General features: G+C 43.6%; 1 protein-coding gene and 2 long non-coding RNA genes across 3 annotated transcripts in view; 2 read left to right on the forward strand and 1 right to left on the reverse strand.

Moving 5' to 3' along the window:
- The window catches only part of LOC140626244 (uncharacterized), a 35,155-nt gene extending 22,873 nt beyond the window's left edge, over positions 1-12,282 (reverse strand). The window contains exons 1-2 of the long non-coding RNA XR_012025436.1: positions 12,143-12,282; positions 3,368-3,477 (exon numbers count right to left, since the gene is read on the reverse strand). This is a non-coding gene — a long non-coding RNA (uncharacterized lncRNA). The remainder of the gene's footprint in view (positions 1-3,367; positions 3,478-12,142) is intronic.
- LOC140626246 (uncharacterized) lies at positions 7,556-9,696 on the forward strand. The gene is made up of 3 exons (XR_012025438.1): positions 7,556-7,777; positions 8,360-8,435; positions 9,375-9,696. It is a non-coding gene; the product is annotated as an uncharacterized lncRNA (long non-coding RNA).
- NEDD9 (neural precursor cell expressed, developmentally down-regulated 9) overlaps positions 11,304-20,039 on the forward strand; it is a 183,598-nt gene continuing 174,862 nt past the window's right edge. Inside the window, exon 1 of the mRNA XM_072813901.1 lies at positions 11,304-11,535. The gene's annotated coding sequence lies outside the window, so the exon portion shown is untranslated. The remainder of the gene's footprint in view (positions 11,536-20,039) is intronic.

Genomic DNA, 20,039 nt, shown 5'->3' on the forward strand with positions numbered 1-20,039 from the left:
GTCCCCAGAGGCTAAACTAACCCAAGATCTTGCAACTACTAAGGAACAAAGTGGATACTGGAACACGGTTCTTTTGGACTCGACGAGCAAAATGTGCATGTCGGGAGTGTTTCTCCTGTGCTGCTGTGTCATCTGGAAGTCCCGTACTGAGGTAGACCTGCTGGTTTCCTATAGCTAATCTCTTCCTCCTGCTAACGGAGCTGGGTTGTATTTGTGTGGGGGGCAGTCTTGTGCTTCAGGAAAGACTGAGCCTCTTCCTAATCTCCAAAGGCAGCATTTTACTGGTTGAAGACAATTATGACTATTTCATCTGCCTTGCTGTCGAGGCTTAGAACAGGCTTGGGACCCAATTCTGCTTCCTAAGACATGAGGGTATTTCTGCTGGGGGATGGTGCAGAGAGAAGAATATCCTTCTTGGGAAAAGATCATCCTCAGAAAGAGGCAGAGACCAAAAGTGGGGAGTGTCTTTATTCCGGTTTTATTTTTTTATTTGAATTTGGATGTGGTTGAGAATACGCTTCTAAGACACTTGCCATCATGAGATCAAAAACATGGGAACGGAGCTGACACAAGACCTTTATTGATCTACTGAATTAACCAACCTTAACCTTCTTGCTTAGTGAAGCAACAAGTAACTGTTGTTCAAGTCTTTAAAAGTTCTATGTTTGTGTTATCTGTAGCCAAAGTATTCAACATACACAACCTACTCTGTGTATTTTTACCAGATAGTTTATCACCAGCTCCTAACACAGCGGTCATGGCTCAAAATCAAGGTTTTGGTTGACTGCATAAAGAATGTTCTGTACTTCAGAGTAAAAAAAAAAAAAAAAAAAATGAATGAATTCAATGAATTATTGTAGGGTGTAGAAAGTTGAGACATCAACATGCCATTGGCATTCTCTCTAAAAGCACAAGAGGAGGAGAAAAACACCATACCACATAGAAAAAGCCCTGGTCGTATGTAATGTGGCAGCGCCCCAATCCTCTGACACCAGGGACAAAGCATTCATGTTAAGACCCTGTCTGTCAGATGGCCCTCTCCTCCCATGCAATTAATTGAAATTTGAAATCAACTTCTGTCCCTGGTCACTGTGGTCCAGACCAAACCAGCCCAGATTGTCTTCTCAGTCAGGAGGTGGCTGTGTTTGAGATTTGTGTTGGCATCGCTGAGCTGTGACCACAGCACACATTTTTGTGGAAAATATCAGATGAAACATTCTTCCATTAGGAAGGGGGTGGGTGGTGGCGGCAGGGTTCAGCATGCCCAGGAGAGCTTCTCGCCTTTTGAAACTTGTTTAGACTCATTCTTTGCAAGTTATTGAGACCGCTTTTTCCCTTTCAGAGCAAATATAGCTGGAGAAATGGGTGAAAAATTTAGAAACATCAGAATCTCCTTTCCAAAGCCTATTTTGTAAGACCCTATGCGGTTTGTGGGAGCAACTTGAGGTCCTGGTTACTGATAAAAATGATGCATAATTTTAGAACTTTCAGAAGCCTTTGTGGCCACTTTGTTAAAGATCAGCAATGAGAGTCTTCAAGTCCTGAAAACAATTACTGAGACCTTTTCAAAATGTCCATATTCAGTCTTAGTTCTGACCGATGTTGTCTTCCTCTCATTCATCCCTGGCTTACGCTCTTTCATTCAGCTAGATTATTGTAGTTGTAGTTCCAAGATTTCAACTGCAGTGTGTAATCCAGGGGTGCACTGGGAAGACATTCCGGCCTAGCTTTTGGAGAACAATCTCTTTGCACCCACTTGTTTGTGCCCCTATTCTGAGGCATGTGATCTGCATGATTCCTTACATACAGATTGTGGTGACTGACCCTGTGATTCTCGCTGATAGAACCAGGAAGTGTTCATTGTTTTTAAAGACAACCACCCATAAACTGGCAGGCAGCCAATGAGATAACCCAGTGGGAACCCCCTGTTAGATAGGGATGTCCAGTGCCCTATAGTGACCAACAGACTCTTTTCAGATTCTTTCTTTTGGGAAACTTGAAGGAGACACAAAGACAGAAATACAAGTGACAGAGGGTGACAGAAACCAAGACACTCATGGAGAGAAGGCCCTGGACAGAAACCATGATGAGTCAGTAGAAACTAGGATGCTAAGCAGTAAAGGAAGGCCATTGGCGGGAGCGAGAAGGGGGGTGAGAATTGTTAATAATGGCAGCAGTGGGGATCCCCGGGTGGCTCAGAGGTTTGGCGCTTGCCTTCAGCCCAGGGCCTGATCCTGGAGATCCGGGATCGAGTCCCACATTGGGCTCCCTGCATGGAGCCTGCTTTTCCCTCTGCCTATGTCTCCGCCTCATTCTCTCTCTCTCTCTCTCTCTCTCTCTCTCTGTGTGTCTCTCATGAATAAATAAATAAAATCTTTAAAAAAATTGCTTAAGAATGGCAGCAGTTTTAGGCAGTGGCTTTATTGGTACCATGGATGTCTGCTGTTGAGAAATCAACAAGATCATGGCATCTATAGACTAAGAATGAGGTGCCAGTTCCTGAGAAGCTAGGTTCTATGTTTATTGAAACTCTTTGCAGTTCTTCCCTACATCTCTTTATCACAAGTCTCCATTGCATCAGATTCTTGCGCTCTGAAAGAGTTTAATAAATCTTATTATTTACCAGTGTGTGATCTTAGGTAAATCACTTAACTTCCATGCACTTTACTTGTATAATTTCTATATGCAATATGTAGGATAATGGCCATGTCCTAATTCTAGGAACCTATAAATATATTACTTTACACAGAAAAGGGGATTTTGCAGATGTTATTAAGTTAGTGACCTGGAGATGGGCTCCTATTTTATCCATGGGGATCCAATCTAATGACATGGACCCTGAAAATCAGAGAGGAAACATCCCAGCTGTGGTCAGGGTAGATGTGGCTATAGAAGAATGGTCATAAGGATTTAATTGCTGGCTTTGAAGGCAGAGGAAAAGGCCCTGAGACAAGGAATATGGGCAGCCTCTAGAAGCTGGAAAAAAGTAAGGGAACAGATTCTCACCTAAAGCCTCCAGAAGAATATAGCCCTTATGAGCATGCTATCTTTTGGTCAGTGAGACCTGTGTTGGACTTCTAACCTAGAGAACTTTAAGTTAATAAATGTATTTTCTTTTAAGCCATTAAGTCTGTGGTACTTTGTGATGACAACAATAGGAAATTAATCCAATATAATATCATTATATATATATATATATATATATATATATATATATATACAAGAAAACATTTAAAAGAGTATATGCTACAGTGTAACATTGGTTAGGTCATCCTTTTCATTATTTTTTTGGGCAATGGATATATATCATTTGTGTAGTAAAGAAGTAATGGATATATTAAAGAATAAGGAATATTTTTAAAATTACCTTCTAAGGCTCAGTCCAGCTGTGACATGATATGAACAATCCAGGAAATGTCTCAGTTGTCAACCCATATCTTCCCTCTTCTTGGGTGCTATCCCCAGGTCTCAATTCTTCTACAAAGGACCACAAATTTCACATAAGTCTTGATGTCTAAAATATTCTTCTATGTCACAGGTACATATGTTTGTTTCAACTACCTAATGATATCAGTGTGTTTCTACATTTTTGTTATATGCACTTTTGGAGATATTTAATTGTTTAGTAAATAACAAAGCCAACAAATATTTATGGAGGATACTTTGGGTGGTCATTCACATGCTGCATATTAGTCTTCATTAGGCCTAGTTTGGTGCTTTATGACAGTCTCAAGATCTTTTGGTAGAGCTCAAAATCCACAGAAGAAATTTTAAAAGAACATTTTAGAGACCTTGTGGCCCAAACAAGGCTTGCTTCCCTTCACAAATCCATCAGTCCCAACTAAGTCTAAAAACCCTTAGAGTTCATTCACAGTCCACCCAATGTCAACACGGGAGGGCTATTAACTGACACTAGAGTTATCCATACTGGTGAGAAGCACAGCAACTGAGACAGCGAGACTCCTTAGAAGGTACTTGTGAACCACTGAACCCTAAGCACGTGGTTTTAGTGAGTTAAAAATGTAGAACATGCCCACAAATACCAGTTCCCACTTGAACAAGAATTTGCTAGTTCTTATCACAGCCAACCATCTTCAGGGCTTTGAATGACCCTAGACTTCATTTGGCATTTGGACAGGACAATAGGTACTTTGCATGACCTGATTAGAGAATAATGCAAGGCTGTTTCCCACTAGGTCACTTTGATCCATGGCTGAGCCAAATTCCTCAGAACTCTCTCCAGCCAAAATATACCTTCAGATAAATGAAGGATATAGAGCAGATTTTTAGAAGTAGGGATCTCAGTACTTCTCATCATGTCTTTATTCATCAAATATTTGTTAGATACTGTAATCATATTCTCAAATGTTCATATGCTTAGGAATTACCTGGGAGGGTTCACTCTCCAGCAAACTAATTCAGCAGTTCAAGGATGGGGCCTGGGGGATCTCTATTTAACCAGCTTCATGGATGATTCTGGTGCCAGGCCTTCATAAACCACTTTGTAAAATGTTTAGTCCCCAGAATGAATAAGCAATGGTTCCTGGCTGTCAGGAGTCTCAAAGTCCAGGAAAGGTAGATGCATTATTGTAATGTTATACAATCAATGTAATGGAAGTCCTGGTGACAGAGAAAGGAGGAAAAATACTCCGTCTGGAGGAGTACAGTCTTAAAGGAGGCTGCCACAAGGAGAAGGAAGGGCATTCTAAGCAGGGGAAAAAACTCTACAAGGCCAGGGTCATGAGAAGACATGAACCATTAGGGACCAGTGACGGGAAGGTGAAGGGCACTCTAGGTGTGGACAAGCAGGAGAGAATCCAAGAGAATAGCATGGATCTTGATTTCCCACCAAGTCATTTCAACTTTATTTCATAGGCAACAGGGAGCTGGTGGAAGCTTTGAAATTTGCCTTTGAGAATATCTAGTACTGGGCAGATGTTTACTCAACTACTATCTCCTGAGGACCCAGCCTGTGCCCAACAGTGTGCTAGAACAGGGTTGTCACAGTTAGGAATTGTGACTCTCTAAGCAATGAAAGTCGAAACTAAGATGGTGCCAGTGAGTGTGTACAGAAATAATTGGTCAACAAAACTTGATATTAAAAAACAAACAAACAAACAAGAGTTTGGTGACAGGTTAAACCGAAGAAGCAAGGAAAAGAGGAAATTTGCAATGTTTGGAGGCAGAGAGACTGCTAGAGCCTGAATGTTTATGTCCTCCTCCTCCCTGAATTCATATGTTGGAGCCTAATCCCTGACAGGACTGTATTAGGAGATGAAGCCTTTGGTAGATAATTAGGTCATGAAGATGGAGTCTTCATAATAGGATCAGTGAGTGACTTCATGAGAGGAGACACAGAAGAGATTGTCTCTTCCCCATGTGAGGGTGGCCATCTACAAATAATTGGAAGGCTCTAGCTAGAAACAGACCATGCTGGCACCCTGATCTCAGACTTCCAGCCTCCAGAACTGTGAGAAATAACTATCTCTTGTTTAACTGCCCAGTCCCCATGGTATTTTGTGAAAGCAACCAGCACTGACTAAGACAGAGACTAAGTGTTTGATGATGATGCTACTGGAGAGTACAGGGGCTGAAGGCTGGCCCCACACCCAAATGGGAGCCCATTCAGAGAGAGCAGAAGAGTGGCAATGTATGCAGCCCAATGGTGAGACATGGTGGGGGGGGGCGCAGTAAGTGGAGGAGGTGCAGTGAGCCATGAAGTGAGCCAGGGCTGAATGGGGTCCCCCAAAGAAAGAATGAAGAAGACTGGGCAGGAAGAGGTGATCAGTCATTTTAAATGCCAACAGTGGGAAAGACTTTGTATTGGCTTCATCACATAGGATCCCTGGAAGACATCAATAATGACAACCTCCATGGAGGGCTGGGGTGGGATCCAGGTGTCTGAATGGAAGAAATGCAATGGGGAAGGAAGGGATGGAAGGTGTGAACATAAAGGCACGGGATGTAAACTCCTCTATCAGGAAAGTTGAGCCTGAAGGGAAGAAGAGGGGAGGAAAGGCAAGAAGGTAGATAGAACTGAGGATCTGAGGTTTTGGGCTTCTGTGAACATGTGGACGCAAGGCTTTTGCTTATATAATAGGAAGTTGTGGTGAAAATAGAGAAAGAATAAATTGGAGTTCTCTTTTAAATTTTATTGTATTAGTGGAAAATAATTGTCCAAGGTCTAGAAGGAAAATAAAACAGTGCTGAGGTTTCAAGTACTGGGAATCAGTAGAAAGTATTTCTCAGTCTTTGAGGTAGTCATCTCTCCCTATGTGGTTATGCACGGAGGCTGCTCTGACAAGTGAGAAGATAGAAAATATTCAAGGAAGAGGAAAGATAACGAGCCAGCTAGTATAGAGAGAAAATTGGCTAGAAATGATTACAAATAGTGCATGGCAGTCCCTGCCAAGGCCTGGGCTTGTGGTCAGGAGCCACACACCTACCTAGGGAGAGGCGTGATTTGACTTGAGTTTTGGCTATGGGATCATGTAGGCAGAGGGGGAAGTCCAGAAATTCACCTTAACAAATGACTACTGGACCTATGGTATTTGATCTGGGAGTCTCCACTCAGAGACCAACCAGCTGGGCATAAATCCTCGTTTTTCTATATTTAGAACTCAAATGAGCAAAAGTCTGACCCACAGAGGAGTCCAATTGCTTCAACCATCCACGGCAGCCACGTTGTTTTATTTTTTATATTCTCATGAATAAGATGTTGTTTTCAAATTGCTATTTGCATGTGAAACCAGAATAGCAGTTTATACAGTTCCCTCAGAAACCGAGTGCAATAGAATGGTTTCAGTCTCGTGTTCTGTATGTGTGCACAAGCACGCTCAAGGGCGGGGTGGCACGTGTGCCCAACTGCAAACTGACAGTGCTTATATATATTCACATAAATACTCAAAAAATGTCCCAGAAGAATACATCCCAGACAGATAGCAGGGATTCACTGCGGGCAAAGCAGGGAGGGAATTGAAATTAAAGCTGATGGTCAAAAGGCACCTTAGTTTTACTTGCAATATTAGTTTTTTACCATATAAATTTATTACTTTTAGATTTAAAACATGAATTTAAAAAATTATGAAAAAGGGGCACTTGGTTGGCTGAGTCAGTTAAGCATCTGCCTTCAGCTCAGGTCATGATCCTGGAGTTCCAGGATCAAGTCCCACATAGGGCTCCCTGCTCAGTGAGAGTCTGCTTCTCCCTCTACCCTCATCCCGCTTGTTCTCTCTCTCTCTCTGTGTGTGTGTCTCTCGAATAAATAAAATATTTTTTAATTATGAAAAAATCAATACTAACAAGATTTTCCCAATTATTTTGGGGGGAAGCCAAAATTAGCTACCACCCAGAAGAGGGATAGGTAGTCAGGACACAAGTTATGGAGAAGTAAGTGCTTGCTGTTTGACAGATGTCTAAATGCAACGAATGCTTCCAATAAATTGGAACCTTTTAAATTTGCCATCAGTGACCTCTTAAAAATAATTTAGTCTTTCTTCCCTTTGTCCCTCCAGGTGTCCACATTTCTTCAGACAGCTGTTCTGTGAACTAGAAGAATGGTTTCATCTTTGCAAATGTCACTTTCCTCCTAAGGATAAACATAAAAGAAGGTAGTTCTGACTCGTATTATTAGTCAGGCGGCAATGCTAGAAGCTATAATTCAAAGGGTTGGAGAATTTGCAGAAAATGAGGAACAGGAGGATATGAGAGCCAAGGTCTGCAGAGACCATGCAGTCGCTAGAACTCACATCAGCCCTTACCCTCCACGTGGCACCAGGTGAGGGCTGGGCACAGAGCTGCTAGAGGGTGGGTGGGGAAAAGAATGGAAAGAAAACTGCACAGATAGTCTGTGGGAGATGCACGAGAAGATTCCCAAGCTGCAGAAGGGCCTCAATGGGGCTTGTTGGGGGAGAATCTGCAAGGAGACAAATCAGCCTTTCTCAACTTCTGCCAGCGAGGCTGGGTGACTCTGGAGCATGAAAGTAGACTGAGCTTCCACTCATGGCTGGAAATGCACAAATAGCAGAAGAATAGGAACGAGGAAATCAACATTAATGCATTGCCAAAATAGCTGGTCGTGAGGTCCTGGGACTGGGGTCTGGGGACTTGGCTGATAAACTGGGAGAATGGATGAGGGGAAAGACAAAGATGTCCTGTGATAAGGGCAAAAGAGGGTTGTTAAGTGGCAAGAGAGCAGAAAAGGAAGATGGGTAGAGTTTGTTTTCCTAGGCCTACTAGTCAGCAGTCTCTCTTAAGGGAGGAGCTGATTGTCATTCATTTTTTATTTATCATAGCACTTGCTCAATTAATGCTTTTAGTATTTGAGTGAACCAATTCATGGGAATGGTTTTCTCACCAGATTATCTTGAAGACAAGCCCTGTGTCTTGGGACTAGTATACCGAACATGCCTGGGAAAGCTCACGGAAGTGTGCAGGTAGGCAACAGCTGCTGAATGGACAAATGAACTGGATCTTTCTGAGCTCTGATTTCTTCATCTAAAAATGAAAACCACAAGATTGACTCCCATTCCTGAGAAGGGATGAGGCACACATTATAATACCAGACAAGTTTGCTCTTAAAATTTGCCAAACCAACTCTTGGGCATATTCATTTAAATTCCTCAGTGGAAAAAAAAAAAAAAAAAAAAAAAAAATAAATAAATAAATTCCTCAGTGGGTAGCTGATTCCCTATGGCTAATACTGTATTCGGCCATGGAGGGAAATGAGTCACACAAATGGAATCATAAATACACAAACACACACACACACACACACAAAACTTGGCCATAGATTTTTTTTTTTACTTTTTATCTTCTCTAATACTCCTCCCTTCTGCCTTCCTCACCCCTTAGACTCCACTCCATACAACAGTCTCTCCTTGGACCAAACACCCATGACAAATTCAAAACAGTTGCCTGGGATTTGGCTACTGCTTAACAGGTAGTTATAAACCATTCTGTGGTGCTAACCGAGCCGGCATGAAGAAGCTAATTAAAGTAGTCAAGAAGATTGTTTAAATAAAAATGAAAATGTAAACACGGTCTTCATTGGATAGAGTGATTAGAAATTACAGTTGTTTGTTTGTTGTCAGAACTCTCTGGGCTTTGTCAAAATCCTGACACATGATATAACCTGTCACTAATCAAGAAAGAAGAAAATAAACCAAAAAAAAAAAAAAAAAAGAAGAAGGAAAAAATTCTAAGTAGGAAAACAGACATAGGAATCTTCATCTTTCCAAGTGGGAAAAAAACATCTCATTTGTTTTTCTAGAACAAGTGTGATCTGTGTTTGGACAAAGTGTGAGCTCCTCAGTTTGCCTTGACAGACATGCTCTCTCTCTCTCTCTCTCTCTCTCTCTCTCTCCATTCTGAAGCCCTCAGGCATGAGATATGCAGGCAGCTCCAAGTGGGAAAGGAGGCCATGAGGATGTAGACAAAAGAACAGAATTAAGGATAATCAAGGTGAGAAATTCAAATGTTTTATGTATAAAAAGTCAAGCTCCACCTTCTTGTATATCTAGGGTGTACCTGACTTATGGAGACAACTCGACAGCATTAACCTTTGAGGTATTATGTATAACTGTAAGTTATTTTTTCTGAAATTGATACATTTAAATTCAGACTGCTTAAATATCTAATGGAGAAAATATCACAGGTTATGGAAGAATGGGAAATGCATGGAGGGACATGTTGGAAAAAAAAATATGTACAGTCTATGCTTCTGCTCCACTCGATTTAGTATGGATACGCTGCACTATAAAATAAAAACTTGAGAATAGGATAATTCTACCTCTAATCTGGAAACAGTTCCTGATATGCAGCATGTACACAAGAGTAGTTTTTTTTTTTTTTTTTAAGAAAAAGAGAGAAAGATAAACAGATGATATTTTTACCATGAATATTGCTAATTACACCTATGGATACAACATGTGTATGAAGATTGCCATAGATATTCTTCTTATTGATTTATTTATAAATCCTAATTACACAAGGCTTTGAGCTGAGGGTTTGTTTCTTTGTTTAAATGTGGCATCTTGGGGATCCCTGGGTGACTCAGTGGTTTAGTGTCTGCCTTCAGCCCAGGGCGTGATCCCGGGGTCCTGGGATCAAGTCCCACATCAGGCTCCCTGCATGGAGCCTGCTTCTCCCTCTGCCTGTGTCTCTGCCTCTCTCTCTCTCTCTCTCTCTCTCGTGAATAAATAAATAAAATCTTTAAAAATAAATAAATAAATGTGGCATCTGCTTATGGGCAAGTATTTCCTTAATATGATTCAGACCAGCTCGACATTTAAAATAAATGACATGGATCTGAATTTCAGAGAGGATTACAGAAAATTCAAACAAAACAAAATGACAATAACAAAACAGAAGTTGCTGGTATGCAATATACAGCAGGAACAGAGGGCGAGGATGAAGGGAGGGCCGAGGACAGTGCTTTCCTTGTCTTGATACTAGAGCAAACAGGAGCATCCCATGCCACTTTTGTTCAAACCGTCTCCCTCTCTCCTCCATCCTCTCTGTCCCCCAGTCATTTCTAGGCATCAGCAAGGGATAAGGAGGGGGAAGAGAAGGCAAAAAAAGCAAAGAACTGAGCTCATAATAACATTTGCCACTAATGATAATAGCAAACACTCATATACTTGTGGCAGCCACTCCTTGAGTGCTTTACATGTAACGCCTCACTTAATTCCCACAACAATCCTATGACTACTCCCATTTTACAGATGAGGAAGCTGAGTCACAGAAAGATCAAAAGCATTTAAAGGCAAGCACCAGGTGGTTAGCTTCAGACCATACCACTTGGGTGCTACTCCAAAGCACACAGCAAGAAGACAAAAGGTCTGAGACTAAGTAGCTGGCAAATTCCCTTCCAAATGCACAGTCTCCAGTTCTATACCACCCTGGAAATGGGAATTCTCCATGTGGGTACCCAAAGGCTAGCAGGTACCACATAGACTCAATAAATACTGGTTAAATGAAAAGATGTTTCATGTCAATCTATAGTGGAACTCTTTAGAATACATTAAGTCCATAAAAACCACAAAAACCTGAATTTGGTGGACTTACAATAGCCCAATGTCTGCTTCCATGCAGCCTAGGAAGGAGCTTATGGCACTCCCCTGAATTTCATCGTGATAATAAAGATCACCTCTTGTTAAAGTAGCAAGCAGTCCAGATCAGAGCTAGACTTCTCACCTGTCCCTAAACTACAGATCACCCTCAGTGTATCAGAAAAAAAAAAAAAAAAAAACCAACTGTGGCACAGAGAGGAAATGAACCAAGACAACATCACTTGCAGCAACCGGAAGGAAAAACACACGTAGGGACGCCACTCACATTCTACGTGTGTGGTTGCCCAGTAGGGAAATGCTTGCAGCTGCCTTTAGAAGCAAGTCTGGTGGCTGCAGCAAGAGAGAAGCAGGATCATGAGGCGGGACTGAGCCGTCACCTCCCGCCTGCCTGGCCAGAGAGAGAGAGAGAGGGCCAGAACATCAGGGAAGACCAGATGAGCCAGCACCAGTGGGCCTGCCCCGGGTGAGTCCCCAGACACTCACTGTGGCCTGGGGGGGTGGGGAGACTCACTCACACTCGGACTTCCTGAGTTGGTGTCAGACATCTGTTAGTGCTCCCCACTGCCGACACCCCTTGACTGGAGCCAAGAGGGACTCAATGGCCCCAAGCAGGGAAGAGTGACTCCAGGTTTCTTTCCAGTTGACCTGCAGGCAGGGGCTTGCATGCAACCCCAAACCTACACGATTGATTCTAGCCTTGAAATCAACCTGGGTAGGTGCTTCCTGGTCTAGAAGCTGGGCGGCTCCTCCCCTCTTGCTGCCCTCCTCGGAGAGCTTACCTAGGATTCCCTTATGCTTTGGCTTCTCCGACACCATTTCAGGGCTTCCAGGTGTGGGCTGTCACTTAAACCTTATGGTGGATGTGAGTCATTTCTAATGCCATTTCAGCCCCTCTGGGAATGACCCCTGAGGAGCAGGAAACCATGATTGAGAACTGGAGTCGTGTCCAGCTCTGCAGAGACCCCATCATTAGCATCATGTCTAAGGGCTTGGGGACAAATTGCACTGTGTTCTACTTGTCCACGCCGGGCCCCCCCAACAGCTTCGTCCTTCCTTCTCTCAATACTTACTAAGTCACGCGTAACTCATTCATTCATTCGATTGCCTTTCTTCCACAAAGGGTTTGAGGCAGCCTTTTTGTCTTGCTGAAATTCTTTCAGAATGAAGGAAACGTACAATGTAAAAGGGCTAAAGCCATTTCTAAAAGGGTTACATGTTGTTCAAACTGTGTGGACATGGGTGAGCAGTTTATATTTTTCCCTGTGCCAGTGGTGAGAGCTGGGAGTGGGTTCTCTGGTCTTCTCTCCCCCCCGAAGCTGGTTCCCACCCAGGAGTGAGTTCAAAGAGCAGTTGCCCATGACAGAGCTCTGGGAACCAGCCAGATGGTTTTCAACCTTGTTTCTGTTTCCTTCCATGCTTGGGAGGAAATTCCGCCCAATTTTCAAGGACATTCCTGTTTTAAGAATAGGGCAAAGGGGAGCCGAGGAGAGAGAAGGATGTGAAATCAGCCTTGAGGTGGAGTTCCATTTCTCATTCATTAGTTAATTCACGTATTTAACACCTATCTCGTGAGTATTCACTGTGTGGCAGCTGCGTTTAAGTCCAAACTTAACATTAGATGGAGCAAAATTGATGTTGTCCCGCTTCCAAAAAGCTTACGGTCCAGGGGAGAAGCAGACGTTAATTACTAATTACACAAATGTGATAATGATCAGAACATATTGTGGGGGAAGCTGATCTCATCTGAAAGGCAGGGAGGTTTCTAGAAGGAAGGGGGAGACTAGAACTGAAAAAGGCGTAGGAGTGCACAAGGCTACGCTCCAGGTAGAGGGAACAGTGGAGACCACTTCCTGAGGTAGGAGACCACAGAATCACCTGGCAAAACCAAGGCCAGTGCAGCAGGAGGGAAGTGGGGAGTGGCTCAAAATGAGCCCAGAGGCCCAGCAGAGAAGGTGCTGCTTACTCTAAAAGCCATGGAGAAGGTAGAGGTGTTGTGGTCAGATTGATCTGCATTCTTAAGAAATCCCTTTTGATAGGTTTGGAGAATGGATGGGAGGGGGCTACACCTATGGGCAGGGAGACCAATGAGAAGGTGGATGGAGTCAGCCAAGCAAGAGTATCTATGTGAGTATGGCTAAGAGAGATGGCAGCGGAGAGAGGACTGCACAAAGTTAAAAGTCATTTAGAAAGGAAAATCGACAGTGCTTGGTGGTAGACAGAAAAGGGGAGTTGGGAGGGAAAGTATCCAAGACAACCCCCAGTTCCTGGTTTGCACATCCAAGTGGATGCTGATGCTCCTTGGCGATCACAGAGACTGGCGAAGCTGGTCGGGACCAGGCCAGGGTTGGTTCAGTTCTAGAATCGATCCAGTGGTAGATGTCAGCCAGCCGGTTGACACTGACCAATATTTAGAGCTCTGAGCAGAGGTCTGGGGATCCTAGGCGTGGGGTTGGTAAGTGTAGCCGTGGGTACGGGTGACCTGCAGGAAAGTGTTGAGTGAGAAAGCAGGAGAGTGGCTTAGAATTGAACCTCAAGGAAGAAGCACCTGGGGGGCTCAGTCACTTAAGCGTCTGGCTCTTGATTTAGGCTCAGATCATAATCTCAGGTTCATGGGATCAAGTCCTGTGTAGGGCGTGCTCAGCATGGAGTCTGCCTAGGATTCTCTCTTCCTCTCCCATCCCCCTCCCCACTGCTTGTGCTCTCTCTCTCTCTCTCTTAAATAAATACAATCTAACAAAAAAAAGAAGAAAGAAAAAGAAAGAAAGAAAGAAAGAAAGAAAGAAAGAAAGAAAGAAGAAAAAAGAATTGAATCTCAAGAAATTCTAACTTTTTTTTAAAAAGAGCCTATCTTTATTCATTCATGAGAGACACAGAGAGAGAGGCCGAGACATAGGCAGAGAGAGAAGCAGGCTCCCTGTGGGGAGCCCGATGTGGGACTCAATCCCAGGACCCCGGGATCATGACCTGAGTCAAAGGCAGATACTCCTTTGAGCCACTGAGCCACCCAGGTGTCCCAAATTCTAACATTTAAATAGAGGAGAAGGGTCCCTCCAAAAAGAGTAGGATGGTTCCTCGAAAAGTTAAATACAAAATTATCACACATGGCCCGGCAAGTCTACTCCTACTTATACATCCAGAAGAACTGAAAACAAAGATTCAAATAAATACATGTACCCACACTTTCATAGCAGCACTATTCACAATAGTCCAGGAGGGGAAACAGCTTGTGTGCCCGTCAGCGGATGAACGGAGAGGCAAATCGTGGTATATCCATGCAACCGAGTATGACTCGGCCACACACAGAAAAAAGTACTTATGCCTGCTGCTCCAGCATGGATAAGTCTCAAAAACACCATGCTGCAATGAAAGAAGCCAGGCACAAAAAGCACACGATTCCATTTATAAGAAATATCCAGAATGGGCAAATCAATAGAGACAGATGTAGATTGGTGGCTGCTGGGGGCTGGGGGAGGGGAAGTGAGGAGCAAGGGCTTGATGTGTACAAGGCCACCTTGTAGGGTGATGAAGATGGTTTGGCTCTAGATAGAGGTGGCGGCTGCCTGGTACTGTGGATATAGGAATATTGCTGAATGGTCCTCTTTAAAATGTCTAATTGATGTTATGTGAATTTACTTCAATATTAAAAAAAAAAAAAGACTAGGAAGGTGTAACTAGAGGAGTGGAACACAGGCTGCATGACTTTGGGCAAATAAAGCAGCTCCCAGTGCCTCTTTCTCTGTGTGTAAATGAGAACTGGCTCACTTGGATGCTCTGGTAAGGATTAAACAGGACAGGGTTTTTAAATTTCTAGCAGAGGGAGGGTGTAGTAAGAGCAGTCAGTTTCCTACTTCTATTCCTCCAGCCTCATCAGGATTGGACTAACTTCTTTTTTTTTTTTTTTCATAGTTAAGAGGATGATTACTCCTATAATAGTCTTTCTTACAAACTGCTCACACCTTGGGGACATCCCTTTATTATTGTTTCCTTTTTTTAAAAAATGGTTTTTTCTTAGATTTTATTTATTTATTCATGAGAGACACAGAGAGAGAGGCAGAGACACAGGCAGAGGGAGAAGTAGGGAGCCTGATGTGGGACTCGATCCCAGGACCCCAGGATCACACCCTGGGCCAAAGGCAGATGCTCAACCACTGAGCCACCCAGGTGGGCGTCCCCCCTTTTTTTAAAAATTCTTTATTTAAATTCAATTTAGTTAACATATAGCGTATTGTTAGTGTCAGAGGCAGACTTCAGTGATTCCTCAGTTGCCTGTAACACCCAGTGCTCATTACCTCACGTACCTTCCTTCATGCCCATCACCCAGTTACCCCATCTCCCACCCCCGCACCCCTCCAGCGACCCTCAGTTTATTTCCTAGAATCCAGCATCCCATGGTTTGCCAGGACTGGCCTAACGCCTGACAGCCTGAATCTTTATCTCAGGACCTGAGAACTCTCTCTAAGCCAGGTAGGGCCACTGTAATCGCTTAAAGGCAAATGAAAATGCCCAGAAACTGTCCAATGGGCCATAAATATCCCAGCATCCTCAGGCCCGAGCAGAGTGACTCCAAGACGTGTCTTTTACCTTTGCCCCAAAGCTGTTACGCGAGCTCACGCTCAGTTGCCCACAGTGGTAGCTGGCTGCATAATGCGCCCTTCCCTTCTCCTTACCCCTCCCCTACTCCCTGCTCCCCGACAGGCTGTCCTGGCATCATTTGTTAAACCATATGCACTTGAATCTGAGTCAGGGTCCGCTTCTGGAGGAAACTGAAGCGGACACAACCTGCTACACAACGCCGTGGATACTCAGGTCATGTCATCCCTTGTTCCCCATTTCATCCTAGACACCTGCGCTTCGCTCTCTCGCATACCCATTCAGGGGCCTCCCCATCCCCTTCTGAGATCCCACCTAGAGAAAGGACCCAGTACAACTACAGTGAGAGCCCCCCCTTTTTTTTTAAGCTTTTATTTTTGAGTATCTCAATGTCCAACGTGGGGCTCGAACTTAGAAGCCAGAGATTAAGAGTCGCAGGCTCCATGGACTGAGCCCAGCCGGGCGCCCCAGGGAGAGCACCTTTGGCCTTAACATGTCCTGTACAAAACTGTACCACATCTTCACTACAAGCCCCCTCCATGTGCCTTCTGCTTATCTGTCTCCCTGTAACTCATTTGATCAAAATTTCCAGACCATAGGGCACCATCTGATAATCTTACATGGTTCACGACACACAGATGTGGCCTGAAATCACGCTGAGGCACTAGACTTTGTCACAGAAAACTTTTCCATTTTCACTCTTTTGAGCCTCTAACTGTGGTCTGATCCCAACGTTCTCTAACCCCGGACCATGTATCATTTTAGACAAAGAGCAAGTGGGCCTTGGGCTCTGAGCCGTCCGCAGGCAACACTCGCCAGCCAAAACTTCACCACCTGGTTTTGTTTTCCTGCGTCTATTTTTCATGATTCCCTTCTACTAACCTTTAATATCTTTAAGTTAAAAAAAAAAAAAAAAAAAAAGGAGTGAGGGGCGCCTGGGTGGCTGAAGTTGGTTAAGCATCTGCCTTCGGCTCAGGTCATGATAGGGGGTCCTGGGATCAAGTCCTGTATCAGGCTCCCTGTTCAGCAGGGAGTCTGCTTCTCCCTCTAACTTCTGCCTCCCCCCCCCCCACTCATGTTTTCTCTCTCTCTCTCTCTCAAATAAATAAAATCTTAAAAAAAAAAGTGAGTCGATTGAAAGGAAAAATCGTGTTAGTAATTGTACGAGGCAGCAGACCCCATAGGGTAGACCCTGGGAGGGAGGATTGAGAGAGAAGACCAGCAGAGCTTCTCTGGAGCAGGAGCTCCTCATGGTAACAGCTGTGTCTCACTCCACCCAGCACCCACTTAGTGAGTGCTGCAGGGCCAGGAGTGACCGGGATGTCCCGGGCAGGGGGTGACCACGCCACCCTTTGCTGCAGATTATTATTATTTTTTCTTTAGAGAGAGAGAGTGTGTGCAAGTAGGAGCAGGAATGAGGGGCAGAGGGAGAGGGAGAGAGAGAATCTTAAGTAGGCTCCACACCCAGCCAAGAGCCGGACAGGAGACAGGCGGGGTTTGACCTCACCACCCTGAGATCGTGACCTGAGTGGAAATCAAGTCTTTTCACTTAAACCACTGGGCCACTCAGGCGCCCCCTGCTGTAGATCTTTTCGATCATTCAAATAAAAACTTCACTGTGCCCACTTGGCTGGCAAATATCCAGGCTGGGATGGTAGATTTCGAGGCTCCCTTGCCTGTCTGGTAGGACGGCCCTGGGGAAGCACCCCATGGCTTCAGGTGTGACCTCGCCACGGTGGAGGGAGGTGTCAGTTGCATCAACGCTCATCTTCACATTCGCTTCTCATTAGAAGCTTTGGTTAATGGAGGTCTCTAACTCAATTAAATTTCTCCTTAATTTTCATGCTAGCTGTCATCCTTTCATTTCCCAAAGAAGATAAATGAGGATTGATAACCCAGGCAAATGTCACTTGAGAAACATGAATATTGTGAAACATTTCATACCACAAAGAAGCACATACGATGTAGGCACCTGTTCTCGGTAATAACAGAAATAAAACAGATGCATGTTTACCTACTGCTCACCTTACCAACCCTCGGATCCTGATTCATGCCCCTTACCAATGGTATCGGTTTCTACCTATGCCCCCCCCCCAACTACAGGGAACCATTGTCTTAAATTTTGTATTAATCACATCCCCTTACTTTTCTTGTTAGATTGGCCTTATGTGTTTATATGTATATGTACGTCACATGTGTATGTGCAATTTGTGCATAAGTATATTTATATAAAAATTAATTTACGTACAATTATGTGTACTGTATATGCTTCTTATTTTTGCCTGTTTGGGAATTTTAAACAAAAATAATCATACCATACGTGTTCTTTGATAACTGGCTCTTTGGCTCTCAACATTGTTTCTCAGGGTTATCCATGTCAATGCAAATAGGTGTTGATGAGTTATTTTGACTGCAGAGCTTTTTGGCTGTACAGCATTCTTTTGTGTAAACATATGACAGTCTATCATTCCTACCCACTGACAGGGCTGGGTAATTGACAAAGATGAAGGCTCAGAGGGTAATTTCAGGAAGGCACAATGCTCCCCAAATGTCTCCCTGTCTCATGCACAAAACACCACCAGCAGAGGTGTGAAGCTTTGCCTCCTGTTAGAAACAGGTTTTATCTGGAGGTAAGAGGCAAATGAACTAGAGAACTGAGAGCCAGAAGGAAAAAGACATCAAAGGAGGAAAGGGGCCTTCCGTGGAAGGAAGAAAGAGATAAAAATGACTCGCAGAGATAGAACATACTCCTGCACGAGAACCATGCTTACTGTAGGCGTGACAAGAAAGGCTTTCCCTCTCAAAGTCCACTTCTCCTACCGCATAAACCCTTGATGGAAGGATCTACATGAATACGTACTCTATAAATGCATCCTCCCCCAGGTCAGCAAACAGGCTCTGTGACTGCTAATCTCTTGCTAGATCCAAAGAGAACCAAATTTCATACCACGCTCCCCTAGAGGCTTCCTGCTGATATATTTTTAGAATCATCTTTTCCCTAGCATATACGGGACCAATTAGCTACCACACAGTCATCAAATGGTACAGTGTCCATGAACCTTTTATAACCTTTTGGCTAGTTTCCATGACGGAAATCCCCCACCCTCAGCTTCACTCGTAAAGAGTGGAAATACTTAGAGGAAGTGATACTATTAATGGCTCAGCATCACCATGGGAAGTATTTTCCCCTAAAATCACAGTAGTAAGTTGGTACCTCCCATAGCACCATCACGACATGGCTTTACCAAGTACAATGTTCTCTGGGCACCTGTTTCTCTAGAGAGAAGCTGCACAGGTGTGTTGTATCACAAGAGAAATGAAACTTTGAGGAGATAATGCTCTCTGGCCCTCCGCCAGAGTGGAGAAGTTGAGGTCAAAAGCTATCTGAGGTTGTGTCACTGGTCTGGCTTTAGGGGCTGTGGGACGATGGTGGGTGAGAATGAGTCTTGGTAAATAAAATATATTGATTGACCCACTGAGAGAGTAAATGATTAAGGCGTCCTGAATCAGTCAAGGTTCTTCAGAGAAACAGAACCGATAGCATGTGACCATATATATATGCATATTAGAGAGAGAGTGATTCATTTTAAGAAATGGGCTTATGTGTCTATGGAAGCTGGCAAGTTCAAAATCTGCAGAGTAAGCTGGCAAGCTGGAGACCTGGGAAAGAGCTGATGTTGCAGCTGAGTGCAAAGTCAGCCTGCTGGTGGAATTCTTGCTCAGGGAAGATCAGTCTTTTTCTCTTAAGACTCAACTGATAAGATGAGGCTCACCCACATTATAGACTCTTTACTCAGCGGCAATTAATTTAAATGTTAATCTTACTGAACAAATAATTTCACGGCAACATCTAAAATATTTGATCAAATATCTGGGTCCCTTGGTCTAGCCACGTTGACATGTAAAATTAACAATCACGGATACCATATGTCACTTCAGAAAATAAGATAGTTATTTATTCAACATTTGTCAAGGGACCTCTGTGGGATGGCACTGTGCTAGGTGTTGAGGATTCAACAGCGAGGCTAAGCAGACAAAATCGCCATCTCTAAAGAATCTATATATAAGAGATGTCCAAGTAATTAAAAATACTTGTGGGTTTTATGTCCTCAAGAAGCATTGCAAATACAACTACAACACAAGCCCACCCAATCCAATTTTCCTTGATGATATGATATTGGGATATAATGAGGTTGCATCTTCACAGACTTTGTGGTTGACAAGGGGCCTCAGATGTAAGTAATGTAATGACCATAAACACATTTCAACAATTATACACAACATGCTATTCATTATACAGCTTCCAAAAGCACATATAATTCAGTTATAGATGACGATGAGAATTAACCAATTGTATACAGTTGTACTTAAGATAAA

The sequence above is a fragment of the Canis lupus genome, chromosome 37 (genome assembly GCF_048164855.1).
Source record: "Canis lupus baileyi chromosome 37, mCanLup2.hap1, whole genome shotgun sequence".
In the NCBI taxonomy this organism is placed as follows: Eukaryota; Metazoa; Chordata; class Mammalia; order Carnivora; family Canidae; genus Canis; species Canis lupus.